The 25,255-nt window shown below is 41.4% G+C and overlaps 1 protein-coding gene across 1 annotated transcript in view; it reads left to right on the plus strand.

Annotated features, from left to right (window-relative positions):
* The first annotated feature begins 15,874 nt into the window (after nucleotides 1-15,874).
* Nucleotides 15,875-25,255, plus strand: part of shank3b (SH3 and multiple ankyrin repeat domains 3b) — a 51,662-nt gene continuing 42,281 nt past the window's right edge. The window contains exon 1 of the mRNA XM_083999502.1: nucleotides 15,875-16,228. The gene's annotated coding sequence lies outside the window, so the exon portion shown is untranslated. The remainder of the gene's footprint in view (nucleotides 16,229-25,255) is intronic.

A 25,255-nucleotide genomic window follows, 5' to 3' on the forward strand; every position in this document is an offset into this window, starting at 1 on the left:
AACAAAGATCTGTTTGTGTTTGTGTTTGTGTTTGAATGGATTCAACCGGAACAGCGACACAAACACAACCAGCTGGAGGAGGTTCATCTGAAGCTCTGAGGTCGTGTTTATCTACTGTCAGTAATACATTAATAATAAATGAATGAATTATCTTATTTTATCTTAAATATAAACTACATGTGAACTACTTCGTCTCTCTGCTTCCATCAACACAAAAAAATATCAAACACAAACAAATAAATAGAAATTAAAAGAAGAAAAGACAAGTTTAACATATTTTATTTCATTACTTAACCCTTCTATATAAAACCCATCATTCTGATATAGATAGATAGATAGAGGGTTAGGGTTAGACAGACAGATAGATAATAAATAAATGATATTCTAATATATTCTGTTGGTGTGAAAGTATAAATCACATTTAGAAACAGGTGATTCATCTCCTTCATGATTCACTGTGTTAATTTATTTTCCATTTAGTTGAATCTGAGATTTTTGTTCCTGGTGGTGGTGTGGTGCAGCTCCAGCACCTGAACACAACTCAAACACACACACAGACACATGCATACACACACGCACACACATTAAACAGGCCTGTAATCTCCCACAGGTTGGCCGTTGCCACGGTAACTATACATCAGGGCCGTCGCCAGTCATGCAGTGTGTGTTCAGCCTGAAATTAAAAAATGTAAATCCCTACAAATCCAGATCTGCGGCTCAGTGGGAAACTTTTCATCCAACAGACCCGACCGAACCTCGTACGGTAGAGAGGCTTTTAATCTGAAAATCACTTCCTGTCTCTATCTACTGCAGGTAGAGGATGAAAACAGAGACTGATGATGATCGACCTGTGAACTTTACTACTGTACTTCTCCTTCTTCTTCTATACGTCTGTAACTCTTATGAAACACAGACTGACCACCAGAGGGCGCTGTAACTAAGCAACAAGCACACACAGGCAGTTTCTTCCTCCTGCTCCGTCACTAATTAATAATAATCAGTTATTTTTAATTTGATTAATCCATCCATCCATTTCCTGCCGCTGCTGAACCAGGTCCGGGTCGTCTTCCATGATTAATTCATGACATTATTATGAGTTATTGTTATGAGCAGTGACAAAGATGTAATAAAGATGTTAATGAATCTCTGTATGATGACAGTAAACAGTTGTAGTGCTTAATGTCATATCTAGAGACAACTGTCAGACTCACTTCAGTTTATTTTTAGTAATTACTTGGTAAATACACAGAAATAAAGACAAACAATCAACACAACTGGTCAAAAAAAGATTGTATGGGCAGAAAATAAGAGCAACAATCAGAAAAAAACAATCCACTTTATTTGTATGGCACATTTTAAAAACAACAAGGTTACCAAAGTGCTGCACAAGAGATACAAAACAGTAAAATAAAGAAAGTTAAAGTTAAAATACAGTAAATTAAAAGCATATGAGAGCAATAAGAAAAACATAAGATCAGATAAAACACTGAGAAATATATTAAAAATACAATAAAAGACAAACAGAGACCACACAACTGTCATGCTGTATTAAAAGCCAATGAGTAAAAAAGTAAAGATTCCACATTATTAAACAATAAAAGACTGAACAAAGTGGAATACATTAGAAATAATAAATATATAACCCTACATATTCAAGATAGAAAAAAGTTTATTCTGAAATTAAAATATAACCTGTCAATAATAAACAGCACATTTGTGCCATTTACAGTCAGTTTGTGCATTTTTTTACAAAATGTATAGCAAATTATTGCACATTATTGAGATTGCACATAGGAGTGAAGAAAAAAAAATCCTTAATTTTCTATTTACCACCATAACTTTATGGTGGAAGAAATTAGAAATACTTTATTAATCCTCTGCAGTAAATTATTATGTATCAGTGCTCAAATTCATAAATACAAAACAAAAGAAAATCATACATAACCCTAAATATTCAAGATAGAAAAAAGTTTCGACAAGGTTTATTCTGAAATTAAAATATACCCTGCCAATAATAAACAGCACATTCGTGCCATTTTACAGTCAGTTTGTGATTTTTATTTTTTACAGAATTTATAGCAAATTATTGCACATTATTGAGATTGCACATAGAAGGAGTGGGGGAAAAAATCCTTAAAGCAGAAGTAAGCGATCCGGTCGTTTTGGCTAATGCTGCGTTCCAGGCAGGCTTTTGAAACCGTAAATTACAGCTTCAAGTCACGACGTACGACTTTGTAGCGTTCCAGGCAACCCACTCGTGTTTCTCCGACCTGTTTTACCTGTGAAAGTCACTATAACGGCCACTCGTAACTTCTGACCCGTGAACTCGTACCAGATCGAACTAGTACGACTTCACAGGTCGGAAAAACACGAGTTACGAGTTTCCTTGAACGCACCATAACGTCTTGTCAGCCGATGGAGTTAGCAGCCCCCGCCCTCGTCATGGATCTATTGGTCCTCCTCCCTACGTCACCACATTCAGGCGCATCCCTTGGCTGCACACACAGAGAGGACCGCCCCTTTATGCCGTTCTCTCTCCTCATTGGATAAAACTTGTAGGATACAAGAAAAGTTTTCTCCTGGGCTCAGAGCAGAGCAGAGTGACTGACAGACCCGTGTTTCAGTCCAAACACTCTATGTAAGTGATTGCTGTCGGAAGATATAACTATTTAAGACTTATATTAACACAAAAATATCGCTTACTTCTGCTTTAATTTTCTATTTATCACCATAACTTTATCACAGTTCAGGGCCGAGGCTTCATGTCCGTGTTATCTCATCAGGCCGAACGCTCTTCTTAATTGTGTTTTAGTCGTGTGTTTGTGTTGGTTCTCTTCTCTCCGGCGGCTGCCGATGTTCCTCCGTGTCTCTTCTCATTGAGAACATTTAGCCTCCATCTCCTTCTCTCTGTTGTCTCACTTCATTCAGGAATAAATGGATTTTACTTAAACTGTCACTTCCTCTCCGTCACAGCTGAAGGCAGCGGCAGCAGCAGCAGATCAGTAGAGGAGCGAAGCCGGAGATTAAGAGGTTTTAAACTGCTGCCGATGCTTCACACGTACAGAAACAGAGACGTCCGACTCGATCTGTCAAACCTCACAAGCCTTTGTTGGTTCCAGTCTGACACTACAACTACAAAAAAAAAAGGAATTATCTGATGTTTGTTTCACCTTTTCTCATCATCACAGTAAAATACTTCAGTTTTATTGAATCAAAGCTTAAAGTCAAGATCAATAGGCGACAACTGGTTCCATTAAATGTGGTGTGGATATTAATTTCAGATGGTTTATGGAGCCAAAGATAATTATACGTACAGTGTGTTTGTTGTGGCAGCGCTCATTTCCATAGAAAGAGAGGATTATAAACTTATATTAACATAACCTACATTCATGAGGATATGAAAAATACACGGATTATATTTGGTGTTTAAACAATGACGAAAGAAAGGGCACGGAAAAGAAAGAGAAAATAATTATGGTTACATAAATAAACGAGTGAACGAATTATGCAACTACGGGGTAATTACACAAACCAAAATAAAACAACAAAAGGACTGAAACATAAGAGAAGATATGAAGAAGTTCAGGAGTTGCATTTATTTCTCTTCATGGTCTCCAGAGGATGAACCAACCACAATAAGTTCAACAGGAAAAATGACGTCCAGTTCCTTTAATTAGACCCAGTTCATCTTCTAAAGGCAAAGTTCGACAAAGCTTAAGTCTTCTCAGATCGGTTTCATGTTCGTTTTCCTTAGAAGAAGGTTTCTATCGTCAGGTGGATTGGTTTGAGCTAGCGATGGTGATTAGTGCGTCAACCATTATTGAGTTTAGTCTGTACATTTGCATGATGTTGTGTTAGTACAACTTAAACCAGGCGTAAACATGTTGGTTCGACATGTTGGAGTTGCATTTCTTTGTCCTAATGGTCTCCAGAGGATGAACCAACCACAATAAGTTCAACAGGAAAAATGACGTCTAGTTCCTTTAATTAGACCCAGTTCATCTTCTAAAGGCAAAGTTCGACAAAGCTCAAATCTTCTAAGATCGGTTTCATGTTCGTGTTCCTTAGAGGAAGGTTTCTAACGTCCGGTGGATAAGTCTTGGTTAGCTTTTAATATATCGTCAGTCCGTACGTTGACGTGACGTTGTGTTAGTCCAAATAAAACCAAGCGTAAACATGTTGGTCCATCAGAAATCGTAGGTTACTAAACCCAATTTCTCAAACTCGGATGAATGCACCCCAGTTAGCTGCTAGCTAACCTGTTAGCTGCTAGCTAACCTGTTAGCCGGGTATGGTTTAGATCACTGGGGAAAAAAAGGTCCAGTGTTATCAAGCTGAAAGGTTCTCATCAGCACCATCGTAATCACTACATTGATTCCCCTTCTGGGCTTAATTGTTTACTGGGATGAGGACGTTCATCCGATTGAAATAGCCTGATCGAGCTGTAACCATAGCAACACTTAAAGGTACAGGTTCTATTCATTTTATGCATTTTGTCTGGATTCTGGTTCCGATCTAGAGAGCAGAGCCGAAATTCACCAAAGTCACCAAAGTAAAACTAAAATAAACAGTAACTTGTAATTCAGTTAAAGGGGGATAGTTCAACATTTTGGCAAATTGGCCCATTGCCATAATCCCTATAGTCATAGCAGTAGGTTCGTTACCTTTAATTGTCGGTGCAAGCTATTTTTAGAACGGTGGAACAGAGCGGCGAGCTGCTCAGAGCTACGCTACTAATGGAGGCTCATTATGGGATTTCGATCATCTTGTACGTCGCGTTCAAGATGATTGGATGGTGTTTTTACAGGATTGTCTGTCCTAGAGGTGACTGACTTTTTTCATTTATGTAAAAAAAAGCATTAAATTAATTGGTTGCAAGTAAAAAGCCAGAATGGGATCTCCAACCTCCAACCGTGTATGAGTAAGGCGCCATCGGATAGTAGGCTAATAGATGGGTCAGGAAGGAACTAGCGGGTCAATATGCTAATCTCGGTAAAAGAAAGACAGATGTTGATGTTGTAACGTAAGTGAACATCTGTTGTAGCTGACGTTAACGACATAGCAACAGCATTGCATCAACATAGGCTCCTTTTAAAGGGACAACGAGGAGTTTTGGAAAGCGAAGTGTTTTCATACTACATTTACCATGAGCCTCCGCGCACGGTGAAATTCTTGGAGCGGCGCAAGACGGACGTCTTGCCAAGAATGTTTTCATTAATCAAGAATGAAAGTCGGAGGTTCGAAGACGATCAGATACCGTCGTAGTTCCGACCATAAACGGCGATTCGGTGGCGTTGTTCTCATGACTCGCCGGGCAGCATCCGCGTAACCGAAAGTAAGGAAACGCTGGTCGGCTCGCCCAGCATTTCCACCGCTAATTAAAATAACAAAATAATGATAGAGACAAAACGATATATTTATCGAAAAGGGGCCCGTTCACAAGTGTGGGTAACGTAGATTCATCCACATTAATGTGAGACTTTTTTATAACCAAATAGAAACTCCTCGTTGTCCCTTTAATCAATATCGTCATCAGTGCGTTCTGCCCCCTTGTGGCTCGACAGGAGAACAACACCCACTGGAAACGACGCCCACAGAACTTCCTGTGTTCAGGGGGTCGCCACTCGTCATCGTCAGCTGCAGAGTTTGGAGTTTAAGTGTCACATGACTCACAACATGTAGTGAGTCATGTGACACGGCTGTGGCCATACGTGTGCTCTGATTGGCCGTCGATCGGAGTCAAACCAAAACCTGCAGAAAGAATCAAATCTCAAAACTGTTTTTACATTTTTCCTGTCACCGACACTCTTCATCATCATCACCGACGACGACGACGATGATGATGGTGATACTTGGATGCTGACTGAGCTCCCCCCTTCTTTTTTTTGCTATTGCATCGTTGCCATGGCGACGGGGCCGCTCCTCCACACCCACGCTGCTTACCCCCTCTCTCTCTCTCTCTCTCTCTCTCTCTCTCCCTCACTTGCGAGCGCAGGAGAGAGAGAGAGAGAGAGTGGTGTGTTTTCTAACCCACGCATTGGAGTGGGAGACAACGTGCACACTCTCGCATGTGCACGCACGCACACACACACACACACACACACACACATTCGCGCGCACACTCGTATGCACTGAGTGTGTGTCATGCTAGCAGTGTGTGGGCTGAAGCGACCAGCCTTCCACTCATCCTGCCTCTCCCTCTCTCTCCTCATCTCTCTTCATCTCTCTCTCTCTCTCTCTCCTCTTCTTCCCTCTGTCTTTTCGTCTCCGGATACACCTCCTCCTCCTCCTCCTCTTCCTCCTCCTCCTCTTCTTTTTCCTCTTCTTTTTTTTCCATCTTCCATCATCTCTCTCTCTCTCTCTCTCTCCATCAATCCTTCCTTCCTTTTCTTTTCAGTTTATCATCATGGAGAACGAGTCGGTGATCTTCTGGGTGAGTCTCTCTGCAGCTCTGTGTGTGTGTGTGTGTGTGTGTGTGTGTGTGTGTGTGTGTGTGTGTGTGTGTGTGTGTGTGTGTGTGTGTGTGTGTGTGTGTGTGTGTGTGTGTGTGTTAAAGGGAATGCATGTGTGTGTTTCGCTGATGTTGTTTTTGCTGATATGTGCAATTGTGTGTCTGTGTGTGTGTGTCTCTCTGTGTGTGTGTTTGTGACTTTTTGCCGAACTGTAACTTTAAAAGTCGTGACTTAATTTGTCGTTTATTACTTTACCTTTTTTTTCTTTTTTTTACCTCTTGTCTTGTCATAATTTCATCATTTCATCCTCATCTTCCTCACTTCTTCCGTCTTCCATCCTTTCCTTCTCTCCTTACTTCCTTTCCTCCTCTCCTCTCTTCGTTCATTCATTCACATTCCTTCTCTCATTTCTTCCTTTGCACCCCCTTTTCTTGCATCCTCTCCTCCTTTCCTTCCCCCGTCTTCTCTTCTCTTCTCTCACCTGTCCTCTCCTCTTTATTTCCTCTTCACTCATCCCCCTTTCCTTATATATCTCTCTCTCTTTTTTCTTCCTGTTTCACCCCTCTTCCCTTTCTTTCCTTTCCTTTCCTCCCCCTCTTCCATCTCTGCCTTTCCCTTCCTCCCCCTCCTTCCCTTCCCTTCATATTCTTTCCTTCCCTACCTTTCCCTTCCCTCCTTACTTCCTTTCCTTCTCTCCTTTTCTACCTCTCTTTCCTCCCACCTTCCATCTCTTCATTTGCACCTTTACATTTACATTCGTCTTTTCCACCTGTCCTCACCTCAACACCTTTCCTAGTCTCCTTACTTCCTCTCCTTCCTCTCTTCCTTACCTTCATGCCCTTAATTTCTTTCTCTCCATCTCTTCTCTTCCTCCTCTCCTCTGCTTGTTCATCACTTTTCCTCTCCTCCTCTCCTGCTCCCTCGTTCCTCTCCTCTCCTCTTTATTTCCTGTTTCTGTTTCCTCGAGCATCTCTCTCCCTTCACCGTCCTCTGTGTGTTTGTTATGTAAGAACAGCAGAGAGTGTGTAGGCCGTAATCTCAGACCGTCTATCTAAAGAGATGATCTGCCCAAAAAAAAAAAAAGGGAAAAAAAAGGAAAAAAAGAAAGAAAAAGAAAAAAATCAAACACTTCAAACATCACGTGGTTGTCATGGCAACACGTTCAGCAGCCTGAACGTCTGAGTGACTCTCTCTCCCTCCGCGGTGACGGTCAGAGGTTAAACTGCTCCGTTAGCGACAGCTGGGAGTTTATTTTTTTATTTATTTCATTTTTTATTTTTTTAAATGATGTGTTCACAGTTTTTTTTTTTTTTTTTCATTAAAACCACATGAAGTCACGTGTCCTGATGGATGAAGGTTTTCTCGTCTTCACACTCTTCTCTCACACCGGACAGACGTGTCGCGTCTCATCTCCGCTTGTTTCCTGTGAAGATGATTCTGATCTGCAGCTGATTTCATCCGTCACCTTTTTTTAAATTATAGACAAATCAAAAATAAAACCGACTCTCACTCCACGGACGGTTTGTCCTTGTTGGAGCTGATGAACGCCGGTGCCAACAAAAAAACAAAAAAAACAAGGAGTTCCTGACAAGAAAAATATCATTGGTAACACTTTAAAATAAGGGTTCCTAAATTAACATTAGTTAATACATTATTAAGCATTAATTAACTGTTAACAAATATATTAACAATCATTATTATGTATTACTTAGGATTAGGAAACACATTAATTAATTTAGCCTATTAGTAAGCAGTTAATTAATGTTTACTACTCAAAGTTAGTTAATAAGTTTAAAAGTTGAATAATGTAATTAGTTATCATTATGTATGCATTACTCAGCATTAATTAACATATTAGTTTATATATTAATGCTTAATAATGTACTAACTAATGTTAATTAAGGGACCCTTATTGTAAAGTGTTACCATATCATTTATCACATTTAAAGAGCAGATTCAGAACCTCGTCAAAGACACAAACACTTTGAGGGATTTCGGGGCTGAATCAAGACAATAAATGGGAGAATTGGACAGGATATAATTTAGTCCTCGCTCGGCGAACTGGAGGAGAGACATCGTGGTATTTAAGGGTGAAACGCAGTCAGCTGGATGGATTTCACCACACGGTGCTGCTGCACTAAATGTCCCAACTCAGTGGAGACTCGGTCGAGCATGAAGACCTGCAGCCAGCCACCATTTTCCCTTCATGTCATGCTCAGATGGTCATCGTCGTCCACAGAGCTGAGCAGGAGCGCTGGGCCCCAACAACAGGAAAGAGAGCGGGTATAAAGAGGACAAACCTGTATTTATTTGAACTCCTCCCTTTGCCTTTAAACCAGCAGCTTCTTGGTAACACCTGCACAGTCCTTCTGGTACCTTCAGGTAGGTTGTTCCAGCACCTTGAAGCCAGAGTTCAGGGCTCAATGATCAAGGATGCAGGACTCCTTGTTCTTCTGGTCTCTCTGGTCTTGGTCTCATCCACAAAGGTGATGATGATGATGATGAAGAAGAGTCTGAACATCTTAACATCATCTGTTGTTCCTGTCTGGGTCAAATTGACCCAATCTGTTCCCTTCCTCCATCCTTCCTCCCTTCCTTCTTTCCACAATCCTCTTTCCCTTCCTCATTTGATCCAATTGATTTGAACTGTTCCCTCCCTCCATCTTTCTTTCCTTCCTTTTTCTCTTTCTTTTGCCCTTCCTTCTTTCCCTTCTTCCCTCCGTCCTTGAACGAATCTGTTCCCTCCCTCCCTCAATCTTTCCTTCCTTTTGCCCTCCCTTCTTTCCCTTCTTCTTTCCTTCTTCCTCCTTCCTTGAACAAATCTGTTCCCTTCCTGCATCTTTCCTCCCCGTTCCCATCCTTCTTTCCACAGTCCTTTTCCCTTTCCTTCTTCTTCCTTCCTCCTTTGATCCAATTGACTTGATCTGTTCCCTCCCTCCATCTTTCTTTCCTTCCTTCCTTCTTTCCACAATCCCTTTTCCTTCTTTCCCTTCTTCCTTCCTTCCTTCCTTGAACGAATCTGTTCTCTCCCTCCTTTTTCCCTTCCTTCTTTCCACAATCCCTTCCCTCTTTCCCTTCTTCCTTCCTTCTTCTTCCTTCCTTGAACGAATTTGTTCCCTCCCTGCATCTTTCCTCCCCGTTCCCATCCTTCTTTCCACAGTCCTTTTCCCTTTCCTTCTTCTTCCTTCCTCATTAGATCCAGTTGACTTGATCTGTTCCCTCCCTCCATCTTTCTTTCCTTCCCTTTTCTCTTCCTTTTTCCCTTCCTTCTTTCCACAATCCTTTTCCCTCCCTCCCTTCTTCTTCCTTCCTTGAACGAATCTGTTCCCTCCCTCCATCTTTCTATCCTTCCCCTTTCTCTTCCTTCTGTCCTTCCTTCTTTCCCTTCTTCCTTCCTTCCTTCCTTCCTTCCTTCTTCTTAATTCCTTGAACGAATCTGTTCCCTCCCTTCATCTGTCCTTCCCTTTGCCCTTCCTTCTTTCCACAATCCTTTTCCCTCCCTCCCTTCTTTCCCTTCTTCCTTCCTTCTTCTTTCTTCCTTGAACGAATCTGTTCCCTCCATCCATCTTTCCTTCCTTTTGCCCTTCCTTCTTTCCACAATCCTTATTCCCTGCCTTCCTTTTTGACCCAATTGACCTAATCTGTTCCCTCCCTCCTTCTATCTTTCCTTCCCTTTTCCCTTCCTTCTTTCTTCCCATCTTTCCCTTCGTCCTTCCTTCCTTTCCTGCCTTCCTTCCTTGACCCAGGAGGACAACAGGAGGGTTAAGTCCCTACAACCTTTGCACCGAGCTGCAGCTTGTTGAGGTTATTATCCCACCGTGTTGGGTTGAGTTGAGTTTTTAGAAGCAGCTTCGGTCAAAGGCAGCTGGAAGGGAAGGATTGTTAACTCATGCGTCTCTATGTGAGTCTCCAATTGTTGGTTTCAGATGTAAGAAAGGGAGTTAGGAAAGGTTGTTTGTTGATGTTATCTGCTTGGATGCTTGGGTGCACTGGCCCTTTAAATGAGATGTGACTGTCCTTGTGATTGACTTGTCCTTTAGCGTCGCCCCTCTTGTCCTCGAGTGCTTTCGACTTGACTGAAACCAGCTTTTTTTTAGATTTGTTTGCCGGGGCGAAGCAAATCTGTCTGAATCTTTCATGCTGAGTTCAGTTTTGTTTTTGAACTCTGATGAACAAACATGCAACGGTTTGGGCCGTAGTCAGATCGTCTTGACTCTGCTGAGTGACCACTGAGAAGGCGGTCGACATTAGGACTCATTTACACCTGGTGTTAATATGCATCTCCAGTGTCCACATTGAAATCCGATTGACAGAACGTTACCAGACGGAGTTGTTTTAGAGGGAAATTCATGCAAAACAGCTGATGCGCGTTGGGATTTCTTGGTTTCCCTCATCAAACTCATCAAATACACAATCCAACAACTCCACAACGCTCTGGTGGACAAGTTGTGACCTGCACATTCACCACGCTATGAGATAATAACACAACGTTACCAGACAGAGTTGTTTTAGAGGGAAATTCATGCAAAACCGCTGATGTTTTTCATCGAGCAGTCTCTGTATTTCCCTCTAAAACAACTCTGTGTGGTAACGTTGTGATATTATCTCATAGCGTGGTGAATGTGCAGGTCACAACTTGTCCACCAGAGCGTTTTGGAGTTGTTGGATTGTGTATTTGATGAGTTTGATGAGGGAAACCAATCAAATCCCATAATGAGCCTCCGTAGCGTAGCTCTGAGCAGCTCACGGCTCTGCTCCGCCGTTCTAAAAACAGCTTGCACCGACAATTAAAGGTAACGAACCTACTGCTATGACTATAGGGATTATGGTGATGGGCCAATTTGGCAAAATGTTGAACTATCCCTTCAATGTATAAAAATGCTCATACACGATACACCTGTTAGTCTCAGTTTTCCATGTTAGATAATATCTGTAGAGGAACTTTAATTGTAATTGGGCGTTTTGAATATTTGAGCCTGTATAGTCGGTTCTTCCATGGCTGTTCAGATTTTTTGGAAGAAGAAGAAAACTGCACAGATTCTGCCTCAGTTTTTTTTCCTTTTTTTTTTTCTAGTGATGTGAGAAACTTGACAAGAGAAAAGTGTGTGTGTGTGTGTGTGTCAGAAAGAGAGAAAATACTGTGTGTATTATCAGATCCTGCCATTGGTTACCATGGTAATGGCCAAGGGAGCTACATATCCAGGACACACACACACATGGACACACACTCTCTCCAACACACCATGTTCACACCTAACAATGAAATGCATCCGCGGCGATCTGACCACAACTGTGCAGCTAAAAATGTGTCGACTCGACGGTCAAGTCTGGATCTGTGGATTCAGGACGACACACGACACACGAGGAAAGATGTAAATGAAGTCAGAGGCTTCGTCAACTTAACGGCACGGCACAATTAAACCCAAAGAGTCAACGTCAACACCAAAAATAGACCGTCGTGGATGTGGACGAGCCGAGACACATGTTAATGCAGTCGTAGGATGAATTTTATTGGAGGTAGAAGCCGTTTAATAACCTGGTTATACACAGAGAGATGGTTTCACAGCCCTCCTGTGTAAATCCTCTTCCAGTTTTATACATTTCAAATTAATTCATATTAAATCCTGAAAGACTCAACTGTCAATACTGCAGAGATGTTAAAGTGAATTAATGGCGGAGTCGTAGTAACCTCCATTTAAAAAGCCTAATCAGGCTAAAGCGTTCACTCCCATCTGTCTGCACTTAGTAATCCATAATCACCAAGTGAAAACATGTTTTTTAACAACTGAAAATCTCTCATTTACAGAAGTATTCAGACCTTTAACGCAGCACTTTGTTGAATCCCGTTAAGCAGCGTTCGAGGGTAAACCTCCACACGTCTGAACACCTGGATTCGGGGCCGTTTATCTCGTCAGTCTGGACGTGAAGTGTCTGAACTCTCGACTTCCACAGATGCTCTGAACAAACCCGAATCGTTCTCGTTCAGTAGAAGTACTCAGACCTTTTGCAAGTTGCAGTCAGGTGCTTCCTCTTGGCTTTAATTACCCCTGAGATGGGTTTAGAAGGTGTATAGAACCCACTTACAGCAATTTGAATTTATTCAACATAGTTTAGAGACTCGCACCTGTGTTTACAAGATCCCACAAGTCCAAGAGTCTCTGCAGACCACGACGATACAAAGGTATGAAACTAGACTGAACAGAGGCCTCAGTGATGAAACAAACAAACAGGTTGATTTGTCGTCAGGATGGTGAAAACTGAGACATTCAGAAGTGATGATGTAGACGATGTAGACATCCTGGGTCGTTTCCTGATTGGCTCATTGGCCTCGACTACCACACAGGTGTTGCTGACCTTGTTTTAGAGGGAAATTCATGCAAAACTGCTGATGCGCGTGGCCCTCAGGGACAGTTTTTCATCAAGCAGTCTCTGCATTTCCCTCTAAAACAACTCTGTCTGGTAACGTTGTGTTATTATCTCATAGCGTGGTGAATGTGCAGGTCACAACTTGTCCACCAGAGCGTTGTGGAGTTGTTGGATTGTGTATTTGATGAGTTTGATGATGAGGGAAACCAAGAAATCCCATGAGCCTCCGTAGCGCAGCTCTGCTCCGCCGTTCTAAAAACAGCTTGCACCGACAATTAAAGGTAACGAACCTACTGCTATGACTATAGGGATTATGGCAATGGGCCAATTTGCCAAAATGTTGAACTATCCCTTTAAGTAAAAGTTCACTTTTCTAAGCTTGAAACCCAACCTTGTCCAAACCATCTCTACAGTCTTGTGGGGAGGGGTCTCTCAGGGAAGTAGCTCCTACAAAAGAAACCTGCAGAGCGGCACGTGAAGCTGAGAGACCGGGGCGTCGGTTCAACCTTCGTATCAACAAGTCGTTTCAGTCGTAGAACGGAGCGACATATTGAAACTGAAACAAATGATGCGATAATTAGTCAGTGTCGCCCACTCCGACTCTAAAAGCAGAACGATGTGGGATCTGTGTTCACCTTGAACTTAAAGCAAAATCCAGGTTAAACACATTTTTAGTTTTTTTTTTACGATCCAGAGAATTATTTAGAGAAGTTCTGGATCAGTAACACACACGTTAAGGTATGCAGTGTACAGTGTGTGTGTGTGTGTGTGTGTGTGTGTGTGTCTGTGTGTTATGTTATCAGTGCCGTCCAGCTTCTCAGCCTTTTCCTGCCAAACATCCGTTTCCTTGGTAACCCAGACTGGAAACAGGAAGTGTGAGTGACAGGAAGTGCTTCCAATCTTTGTCAAGTCTTTTTGAATTGTTTTGGACATGTCCTCCTCCTGCTGTCTGTGTTACCATGGAAATATACCGGTCTGACACACACACGCACACACATGCACACACATGCACACACACACACACACACACACACACACACACACACACACACACACACACACACACACACACACACACACACACACAGACACACACACACACACACACACACACACCAGCTGGCTGTTAGCTATTAGCAGGCTACCAGCCGGTTAGCAGTATGCTACACGCTGACTAGCCTTGAGATAACAACAGCTGGTTACTAACAGGAAGTGAGATGAATCATTCATTGTGTCCTTCAGTCATAATAATGATAACACAGGTGGGGTCGGCTCTCAGCCTCTCCTCTGATTGGTCGATTGTATTCTAAGTGATCCAATAAAAACAGAGCCAATTTCAGAAGAAAACACTCAGAGAAACTAAAAAATCCTGCAAAGTTGTGGTTGGACGGTGGGTCCAGTTGGTGGTGAGGGGGCAGGGCTTGGTTGTGACATCACAAAGTGACAGGAAGTCCTGACGGCTGGTTTTAAGGCTCAGTTTCTGAATACAGGCTGTGTGCATTTCTCTGTGGACTGAGGCTTTGATACTTTCACAGTATTAATATAGAACCTAGAGCTGCTTTATAATCACACTACACATGGACATCTACCTTTATACTGTATGGAGCTTTAACACAAACATCTACCTTTATACTGTATGGAGCTTTAATACAAACATCTACCTTTATACTGTATGGAGCTTTAATACAAACATCTACCTTTATACTGTATGGAGCTTTAATACAAACATCTACCTTTATACTGTATGGAGCTTTAACACAAACATCTACCTTTATACTGTATGGAGCTTTAATACAAACATCTACCTTTATACTGTATGGAGCTTTAATACAAACATCTACCTTTATACTGTATGGAGCTTTAACACAAACATCTACCTTTATACTGTATGGAGCTTTAACACAAACATCTACCTTTATACTGTATGGAGCTTTAACACAAACATCTACCTTTATACTGTATGGAGCTTTAATACAAACATCTACCTTTATACTGTATGGAGCTTTAACACAAACATCTACCTTTATACTGTATGGAGCTTTAACACAAACATCTACCTTTATACTGTATGGAGCTTTAATATAAACATCTACCTTTATACTGAATGGAGCTTCAATACAAACATCTACCTCATTAATTTAACCTAATCTCCATATTTCACCAGCCTTAACCAAAGATCTCTGAATCTCTGGACTGACCTGAACCTACTCCATCCTCTGTTCACCTCAGCTTCCTCCTGCTGACTCTGCTGCTGTTTTAATTAATGTACTGCTTCAGTTATTTAAGAAAAAGTTGTCTCTAGTCTGAACATAATCTAGATAATGATGCCGATGCCCTCAGGATGTGAGCAAAAAATACCACACACACAGTCCAAAGTCCAAACATTATCATCAGCATCATTTACTCTGAGAGACACGATCACCTTGTTTTTACTAATGGAAACACAAATGAGTGTCTTCAGGGGAGAAACTGTATATTAGACGTATAGTTTAGGGTTATACCTGTCTATCTGCATGTTTTTTTCGAAGCGGAAGTGAAAGACAGTGATTCTGAATGTAATCGCTCCTCCGCTGCCTGGACTCTCTCCAATCAATCCTCCATCTTTTATCCTCATCTGAGAATAGCCTCTGAGGGAAATCGATACTTCAAACTTTACATAATACTACCAGATAGCAGATAGACTCGAGGTTTGACGCTCTTTCTCTCTCTCTATCTCTCTATCTCTCTCTATCTCTCTCTCAGTCAGTTGCCATGCAAACGATACAACAGCTTCACATTGTGTAACTGACTGAACCTGAAATGGCCTCCGATAAACGCACCTGAGATCGACCCAGTTAGGACTGAAACCGCCTCACGCTCCGTAGTGGTCGTCATCGTCCTGACATGTTTTTTTTTCTCCTCCCCCTCCTCCTCCCTCCTTCACATCCTGGCCTCCCTCTCCTTTACCTCCCACCCTCCTCCTCCTCCCCTATCTTCCTCTTCCTCTTCCTCCCCTCTTTTCCTCCCTTTCTACAGGATGGGCAGGGCAGCTCCCAGAATACAATCTGAAACTCTGAGACCTCTCAGCTCTCTCGCTGCAGGATTACTACTACACAATAACACCACCACTTAAAAAAAAACACTTTTACTGTTGTTTACTGTAAAAGTCCTTCAGCTGCTCAGGAGGAAAAATACAAAAAACCTACGGAAACTTCAACTTCAGAAACTACTTCACCACAGGATTACAACAGAAGCTCCAACACAATCCGTTCTCCTGACGGTCCGAACCAGCTCCCAAACCAGCCAGTACCAGACCAGTAAGCCAGTAAAAGAAACCAGACAGGACCAAACCAGGCCAAGACTTGACCAGAAGAGACCAGTAGAAATCAGTCAAGGCCGTTGGAAAAGTTTGATGGGACTGCTGACGATAGGTGAGTAAGACTTTGTTACATCATTATCATCGTCATTATGGTTTATTAGTTGTGTTATAATTCAGACAATGTGGTTTATTTTAATTAATCTTCTAGAATTGGATGTCCTGAACTAGATAACTGCATGTTAAGTTGTGAAAAACAAGTTCCTACATTGCTGGTTCCTATGATACTGAATTATTCACACTTTAATCGGTTCATACAATGACTTCTCCAAGGGGAAACTTTTACTGAAAGAAATCAAAAATAGGGAAAAACTTAACGTACTTAACTTAGCCTACTATAAAGTTCAACAACAATCAATATAAGAAATTCCCTCACATGCAAATCAATAAAGTTCCTATATAGTGTGAGTAAAGAAGCCAAAAGACTTTAATTATCTTAAGTGTTAAGTTTGATGGGACTGCTGACGATAGGTGAGTGTGACTTTGTTACATCATCATCATCGTCATTATGGTTTAATAGTTGTGTTATAATTCAGACAATGTGGTTTATTTTAATTAATCTTCTAGAACTGAATGTTAAGTAGTGAAAAACGAGTTCCTACATTGTTTTTGACCTGACTGACACTGAGAACATCCAATGAACCTGGTTCCTATGATACTGAATTATTCACACTTTAATCTGTTCATACAATGACTTCTCCAAGGGGAAACTTTTACCAAAAGAAATCAAAATCAAATCAGTTTATTTATAAAGCACATTTAGAAACAACCAAAGTTGACCAAAGTGCTGTGCAGATCAGTGAACACAAAATTACAAACAAAGTGCTGTACAAAATAGGGAAAAACTTAACTTACTTAACTCACTATAAAGTTCAACAACAATCAATATAAGAAATTCCCTCACATGCAAATCAATAGTGTTCCTATATAGTGCGAGTAAACAGGCCAAGACTTTAATTATCTTAAGTGTTGATGATTTAAGAACTAAAAGTAACTTACTCTCTATGCAGCTCTGGTAGTTTAGCACCAAAACCTGCTTCATTAGAAAGAAAAAAGAAAAAAAAGGACTCACATACATACATTTATACAAAATGGGACCTTTTCAAATTGAGTGAAATCTAAAAATACAAGACAAAACGGTGGTTCTGGTGCTTTAAGCCTCCAGACAATAAGACTACAGGCTCATGGTCTAATTCAGGACGAGGTTCTGCTGGTTCCTCCACCTCTTCATTTAAGGCCTTCGCTGTGTTCCAGGGATATTTAAGGTCTCTGAAATCTGTTTATATCTCGGTCTTTAAAGAGTACAATTGACTCCTCGCTGGCTGACACGCACAACACAACACAACACGCAAAAACCTTGAATGGTTTTTCAGCTGGAGCATCGTTAAATAGCTGGTTTTGCACAGTGACAGCAGCAGAAAGTGCCACGTCACCGTCTGGTTGATGTGGAATCTGGTGACAGCTGGTGGATGAATCTTAATGAGTCTAGTTGATCCCCTGGATGTTCACGGTCGCCGTCGGCAGCAGTCGTCATCTGCTCCGCTCAGACGCCTCAAGCAACACATGTTTACCCCAAAAGACCGGAAGCAGCTTCTTAGAGAGGACGAAGGCGGAGGCGAAGGTCGACAAAGCTTCTGACTTCGGTCCAATGTTGTTTTTCTTTGAACTGTGACCTTGATTGTTCCCAAAATTTAATTGAAGTAGTTTGTCTTTCCTCCATGGTTTAGTTTGTTTTGTATAAACCCTGAATCTCCACAAGGTCCCTGCTGTTGATGTGATTGACCTCTTTAGATTCCCTCCAGAGGAACAACACTAGAAATCGTTCAGTGATGATTTTTGAAGGCAACTCGACTTCTTTAGATTCTTAAAAGCCGTTTTGTCTCTCTTCGACTACAACGACCTGGATGACTGAGAACCTTCACGGACAACACTACTCTATAAATCCAATTTGAAAGCCCCAATCCTCAGCAAAATTCACAAAAATACCAAAGAATTTAACAGAGTAAATCAATAACTATGGATCATGGTTGAGCCCAATCAGAAAAGCTACAGTACAATCAAAAGTTGGGTCTATGATGTCCCAAAACAGCCACCGTACCAGGGATATCGGACTCTTCCTATGAACCAGTTTCTGACTCATCAGTTGCATCGTCAACACTGAAGTCGTACTTTCAACATAAATCCCAGTTTCTCTAAATATAAATGTGAGTTGGGGTTTAATGTTGCAGATGTGGAGGAACAACACTAGAAATGGTTAAGTGTTGATATTTGAAGGCAACTGGACTTCTTTAGATTCTTAAAAGCCGTTTTGTCTCTCATCCAAAAGGCCTTTAGGATGGCTACGATCCAACACTGAAGTCGTACTTTCAACATAAATCTCTAAATATAAATGTGAGTTGGGGTCTAATGTTGCAGATGTGGAGGAACAACACTAGAAATTGTTATGTGTTGATATTTGAAGGCAACTGGACTTCTTTAGATTCTTAAAAGCCGTTTTGTCTCTCATCCAAAAGGCCTTTAGGATGGCTACGATAATCTGGATGACTGGGAACCTTCACGGACAACACTACACTGGAAATCCAATTGGAAAGCCCCAACCTTCAGCAAAATACACAAAAATGTCAAAGTCTTTAACAGAGTAAATCAATAAGTATGGATTGAAGTTGAGCCCAATCAGTTACAACCAAAAGTTGGGTCTATAATGTCCCAAAACAGCCACCGTACCAGGGATATCGGACTCCTCCTATGAACCAGTTTCTGACTCATCAACACTGAAGTCGTACTTCCAACATAAATCCCAGTTTGTCTAAATATAAATGTGAGTTGGGGTTTAATGTTGCAGATGTGGAGGAACAACACTCGAAATTGTTAAGTGTTGATATTTGAAGGCAACTCGACTTTTCTAGATTCTTAAAAGCCGTTTCGTCTCTCATCCAAAAGGCTTCTTCAGTTCTGAAGGAGCCTTTAGGATGGCTACGATAATCTGGATGACTGGGAACCTTCACGGACAACACTACACTGGAAATTCAATTTGAAAGCCCCAGCCCTCGGCAATATTCACAAAAATGTCAAAGACTTTAACAGAGTAAATCAATAACTATGGATCGAGGTTGAGCCCAATCAGTAAATCAATGAAAAGTTGGGTTTATGATGTCCCAAAACAGCCACCGTACCAGGGATATGAACCAGTTTCTGATTCTTCAACACTGAAGTCGTACTTCCAACATAAATCCCAGTTTCTCTAAATATAAATGTGAGTTGGGGTTTAACGTTGCAGATGTGGATGCTTCATTGCAACCAAACTTCAAATAAAATAGTTGTATTTTAACCCTGACGTGTCACTTTGTCGTCGTTCAACCAGCAGGAAACGTGAGTTCCTGTGAACATAAACATGTGAATCATTTCCTCCGTGTTTCCTCCTCGTTCTTCTATGTGAGGACATTTTTTCTCTCTTTTTACTCTCTGTGCTGTAAAAAAAAAAAAAAAAAAAAAAACCCACATCATTTGCATTTGACGACGTGAAGCCGCTTTTCCCCTCTGATCTTCTCTGGAGTTCTCCGACGTTCAGCCTGTGATCGCTGTCGGCCGGTGGCACCGACGCGCTCCTCGCTACAAACCCACAGTCTGTCTGAATTATGCAGCAGGAGGAACTCACTCGGCTTTTTCATCAGCTCCCTTTTTTTTTTATTATTGTCAAGAAAAGTTACAGTTAAAAATATCACACTCTTCTATGAAAGAGTGTAAACTGTTGTTGGTATCCAAGAATTAAACTCCCATAATGTCCCTAGAGTAAATGGAAGATTTGATTTGGGACTCGCTGATGAATCTCATTATTTCACCAACTAGGGAACTGGATCCAACTTGGAACCAGATACAGAAACTGATTCAATCCCGGCCTGTTGTTACGCTGACTCTAAGAGTTGTAGTGTGTTATATCATGGTCTGTATCTTCTTATTGCTTTTATTTGTTTGGTTTTTGAAGGGAAATTAAAAGTAGACACCCGAAATTACTCATCGAAAAGGTAGTAATCCGTCATCACACCTTTTTTTAAACATCTGGTTTTCCTTCCTGTCTTGTCTGCCAACAGAAAAGGAGACATTTCTGAGTTGTTGCGGTTATTTTGGTCCTCGGGAACTTAAAGGGATAGTTCAATTTTGGCAAATTGGCCCATTGCCATAATCCCTATAGTCATAGCAGTAGGTTCGTTACCTTTAATTGTCGGTGCAAGCTATTTTTAGAACGGCGGAGCAGAGCCGTGAGCTGCTCAGAGCTACGCTACGGAGGCTCATTATGGGATTTCTTGGTTTCCCTCATTAAAACTCATCAAATACACAATCCAACAACTCCACAACGCTCTGGTGGACAAGTTGTGACCTGCACATTCACCACACTATGAGATAATAACACAACGTTACCAGACAGAGTTGTTTTAGAGGGAAATACAGAGACTGCTTGATGAAAATCAGTGGTTTTGCATGAATTTCCCTCTAAAACAACTCTGTGTGGTAACGTTGTGTTATTATCTCATAGCGTGGTGAATGTGCAGCTCACAACTTGTCCACCAGAGCATTGTGGAGTTGTTGGATTGTGTATTTGATGAGTTTGATGAGGGAAACCAAGAAATCCCATAATGAGCCTCCGTAGCGTAACTCAGCTAAGCAGCTCGCGGCTCTGCTCCGCCGTTCTAAAAACAGCTTGCACCGACAATTAAAGGTAACGAACCTACTGCTATGACTATAGGGATTATGGCAATGGGCCAATTTGCCAAAATGTTGAACTATCCCTTTAAAGGTTCGATGAATGTGGATCGGACTCAGACCAGCGATCAACTGTTTTAAACTGTTGAATGTTCCATGTTTTCCATCCCTCCCTCTTGTGGGGCCTTTTGTCCAGACGTTTATTGAAAACGTCTTTTATTAACTTAAATATTCAGAGAAATCATGAGACGTCGTTTTACCCAATTAAAACTGAGTCATTAATGTGGTTTAAAGCCGGAGCTGCTTCTCCTCGGTCCCTCGGAGCCACGTGGGCGATCCGATCCCATCGTCCTCGCCGTGTTGGGTGAAACCAGAGCTTTGTGAGTTTGAGTCTTGTTGTTTGCAGATGAACGGAGCTGCAGTGCTGCTGCTGCTGCTGTGTGGGAGGACAGCGGCTCCGCTCAGGACAAAAACGGGAAATGATCGAAACGGTCGGTGACCCCGAGTTATTTCAGGACGAGGCCGACCGACGCTCGCTGCTCTAATCCTACAAGAATTTCACCTTTTTTTTTTTTTTTTTTTTTACACACACAACACAATGATCCGTAGCCAAAACCCCGGACCAATGAACGCTTGAACATCCTGGATCCTCAGAGGAAACCTGAGGGAGCGCTCCGACCCAGAGGAGACATAACGTTGCATAACGGTGCAGAGTGGAGGAAAAGCTGCCGAGCTGCAGGACTCATTCACATCCACACAGCTGATAACACCCAGAAACAACTTCTTCAACTGGAGATCTGCTGCTGCGATCGATCGGTAGCTACACTGCAAAAACTCAAAATCTTTCCAAGAATATTTGTCGTATTTCTTCTCAAAATGTCTCATTTCTAGTCAAAACAAATCTCTTTTCTCTTAAAATAAGACTCATCACCTAAAAATGTACTTGTTTTTAGATCATTTCACTTGTTTCAAACAAATCTGCCAGTGAAACAAGTTTTTTGTGCTTGTAATAAGAAATAAAAACTTGCTCCACTATCAGATTTTTCTACTTATTTCAAGTGAAAATCTGCTTGAAAGAAGTAAAAAGTGTCTAAAAACAAGCTGCTTTTTAATGTGATGAGTCTTATTTTAAGTAGAATGAGATTTGTATTGACTAGAAATGAGACAAATATTCTTGGTAAGATATTGAGTTTTTGCAGTGTAACCAGCAGCAGAAGTGTTGTGATGATGACTGAGGTGTGGAAGTCGTCTGAACCGTGGGAAGACGAGAGGAAGAAACGACAAGAAACAAAACAAAGGGACAAAGGAAGGGAGTCAGAGAAAAAGAAAGAGGAGGATAGATGTCGACTACACGTGTCGTTTTCAACAAAACAAGACGTTATTATTTTGAGCTTTTACGAAACATCTTGAAAAACTGTTTAAAACATTGAGACAATAATCAATAGGTTCTGTTACTGTTTTTCATTTCCTACATCTTAAACACCCTAAAACTATAAGTATTAAATGATATAACGACCACATACATTACCCACACTGCAAAAACTCAAAATCCTTCCAAGAATATTTGTCTTAAATCTTGTCAAAATGTCTCATTTCATATTTTAAGTGGAAAGAGATTAGTTTAGACTAGAAATAAGACAAAGTGTAAGGAAATATTGAGACGTACAACTGCAAAGGAAAACATTTATATCATGCAAAAATCTGGTATGTTCACTGCAAAAACTCAAAATCTTTCCAAGAATATTTGTCTTATTTCTTGTCAAAATGTCTCATTTCTAGTCAAAACTAATCTCACTTAAAATATGACTCATCACCTAAAAATTTACTTGTTTTTAGATAATTTTCATTTGTTTCAAACTAATTTTCACTTGAAATAAGTAGAAAAATCTGCCAATTAAGTTTTTTGTGCTTGTAATAAGAAAGAAAAAGTTGCTCCACTATCAGATTTTTCTACTTATTTCAAGTGAAAATCTGCTTGAAAGAAGTAAAAAAGTGTCTAAAAACAAGCTACTTTTTAAATGTGATGAGTCTTATTTTAAGTAGAATGAGATTTGTTTTGACTAGAAAAGACATTTTGACTAGAAATAAGACAAATATTCTTGGTAAGATTTTGAGTTTTTGCAGTCCGTGAACCTTCGTGAAGCCAAACCAAACATGGTGAATGTTGTGTCTTCAGTTTTCTTTGTCTTTTGTGCCACAGTTATGAATAGTTTTTATATATATGAATCTGATTTAACCTGTAGAGTTTCATGAGGACAGAAGCTGTAGATGTGTTGGAGCTGTCGGTCAAATTGTTTGAACAGCTGTGGGAGAGTTTGGCTCGACTTCATCATGTTGAAGGTTCAAATCCGATCAAACAGCAGAGAGAAGCTCCGTGTTAACGAGCTGTGATTCTCGACAGCGACGGTGGTTTCACCTCAGAGCAGCTGACGAGTCACGAGGAGGAAAGAAACGCTTCGTCAGGTTGACAGAGGAAGAGGAGGAGGAGGAGGAGGAGGAGGTGAAGGAAACAGAAGAGGGAGTGATAGAGGAAGAAGAGGTGGGTGAGGAAGAGGAGTAGAAGGAGGTGAGGGAAGAAGAGAGGGAAGAAGATGAGGACAAAGAAGAGGAGGTGAAGGAAAAGAAGATGTGGAGGAAGAAGAGGAGGAAAAGGAGGTGAAGGAAAATGTGGAGGAAGAAGATGTGGAGGAACAGGAACAGAAGGAGGTGAAGGAAGAAGAGAGGGAGGAATAAGAAGAGGAGGTGGAAGAGGTGATGGAAGAAGAGGAGGAGATGAAAGAAAAGAAGAGGAGGAGGAAGAAGGGGAGGAGAAAGAGAAGGAGGTGAAGGAAAATGAGGAGGTAGAGGAAGAAGAGGAGGAGGAGGAGTAGAAGGAGGTGAAGGAAGAAGAGGAGGATGAAGAAGTGGACGTGGAGGAGGATGAAGAAGTGGAGGAAGAAGAGGAGGAGATTAAAAAAAGAAGAGGAGGAGGAAGAAGGGGAGGAGAAAGAGAAGGAGGAAAAGGAGGTGAAGGAAAATGAGGAGGTGGAGGAAGAAGAGGAAGAGTAGAAGGAGGTGAATGAAGAAGAGAGGGGGGAATAAGAAGAGGAGGATGAAGAAGAGGAGGAGATTAAAGAGAAGAAGAGGAGGAGGAAGAGGTGAAGGAAAAAGAGGAGGAAGAGGAGGAGTAGAAGAAGGTGGAGGAAAAAGAAGAGGAGGAGGAAGAGAAAGGAGAAGGTGGAGAAAGACGAGGAGAGAAATATAAGGAGGAAGAGGAGAAGGTGGAGGAAGAGGATGAGGAAGATAAGGAGAAAGAGGAGGTATAGGAAGAAGAGGGGGAGGAGGAAGAAGAGGATGAGGAGGAGGAGATGAAGGAAGAAGAAGAGGAGGAAGAAGAGAAAGAGGAGGAGAAGGAGTGTTAAAGGAGGAGGCTAATCGCTGGTCAGGTTCATTAAGGGAGGAAATCTCGCCGTTCCTCAGAGATCAGAGCTGGAGAGACGAGAGTTTCTGGACTTTCCCGCCTCGCTCCCAGAACAGGAAGTTGAACAGGAAGTTGAACAGGAAGTTGAACAGGAAGTGGAACAGGAAGTGGAACAGGAAGTTGAACCTCGGGCTCCAGTGGATCTGAGACGACGGCTCAGTTTCAGCAGTGAGAGGTCGGTGTTGCCGGTGACGACGACCGTTGAACCCTCGGAGAATAAACGTTAAACAACCATGACTCAGCTCTCGGCCTCGTTTCTGTTACACAACAACAAGCTCAGGTCAGAACTGATCAGAGGTCAGTTTCACTTCCTGTCTCTTGAAACAGCTACAACATCAACTGGAAAATAAAAATATAGTTTTATTTAAAAAAACAAACCTTTTTCATTCTTTCAACATACAGTATATCGCAATTTTGCTAAATATAAATGTGAGTTAGAGGGTTTAATGATGCAGATGTCGTGGATGTTTCATTGCAGCCAAGTTACAAGTTAACCAGCACAATTACTTGCTGATTAATTAAGGTACAAATGTACGTGGAATAGATAAAGGGATAGTTCAACATTTTGGCAAATTGCCCCATTGCCATAATCCCTATAGTCGTAGCAGTAGGTTCGTTACCTTTAATTGTCGGTGCAAGCTATTTTTAGAACAGTGGAGCAGAGCCGTGAGCTGCTCAGAGCTACGCTACGGAGGCTCATTATGGGATTTCTTGGTTTCCCTCATCAAACTCATCAAATACACAATCCAACAACTCCACAACGCTCTGGTGGACAAGTTGTGACCTGCACATTCACCACGCTATGAGATAATAACACAACGTTACCAGACAGAGTTGTTTTAGAGGGAACTACAGAGACTGTTGATGAAAAACTGTCCCTGAAGGCAACGCACATCAACGGTTTTGCATGAATTTCCCTCTAAA

This window comes from Trachurus trachurus (genome assembly GCF_905171665.1).
Source record: "Trachurus trachurus genome assembly, chromosome: 23".
NCBI lineage: Eukaryota > Metazoa > Chordata > Actinopteri > Carangiformes > Carangidae > Trachurus > Trachurus trachurus.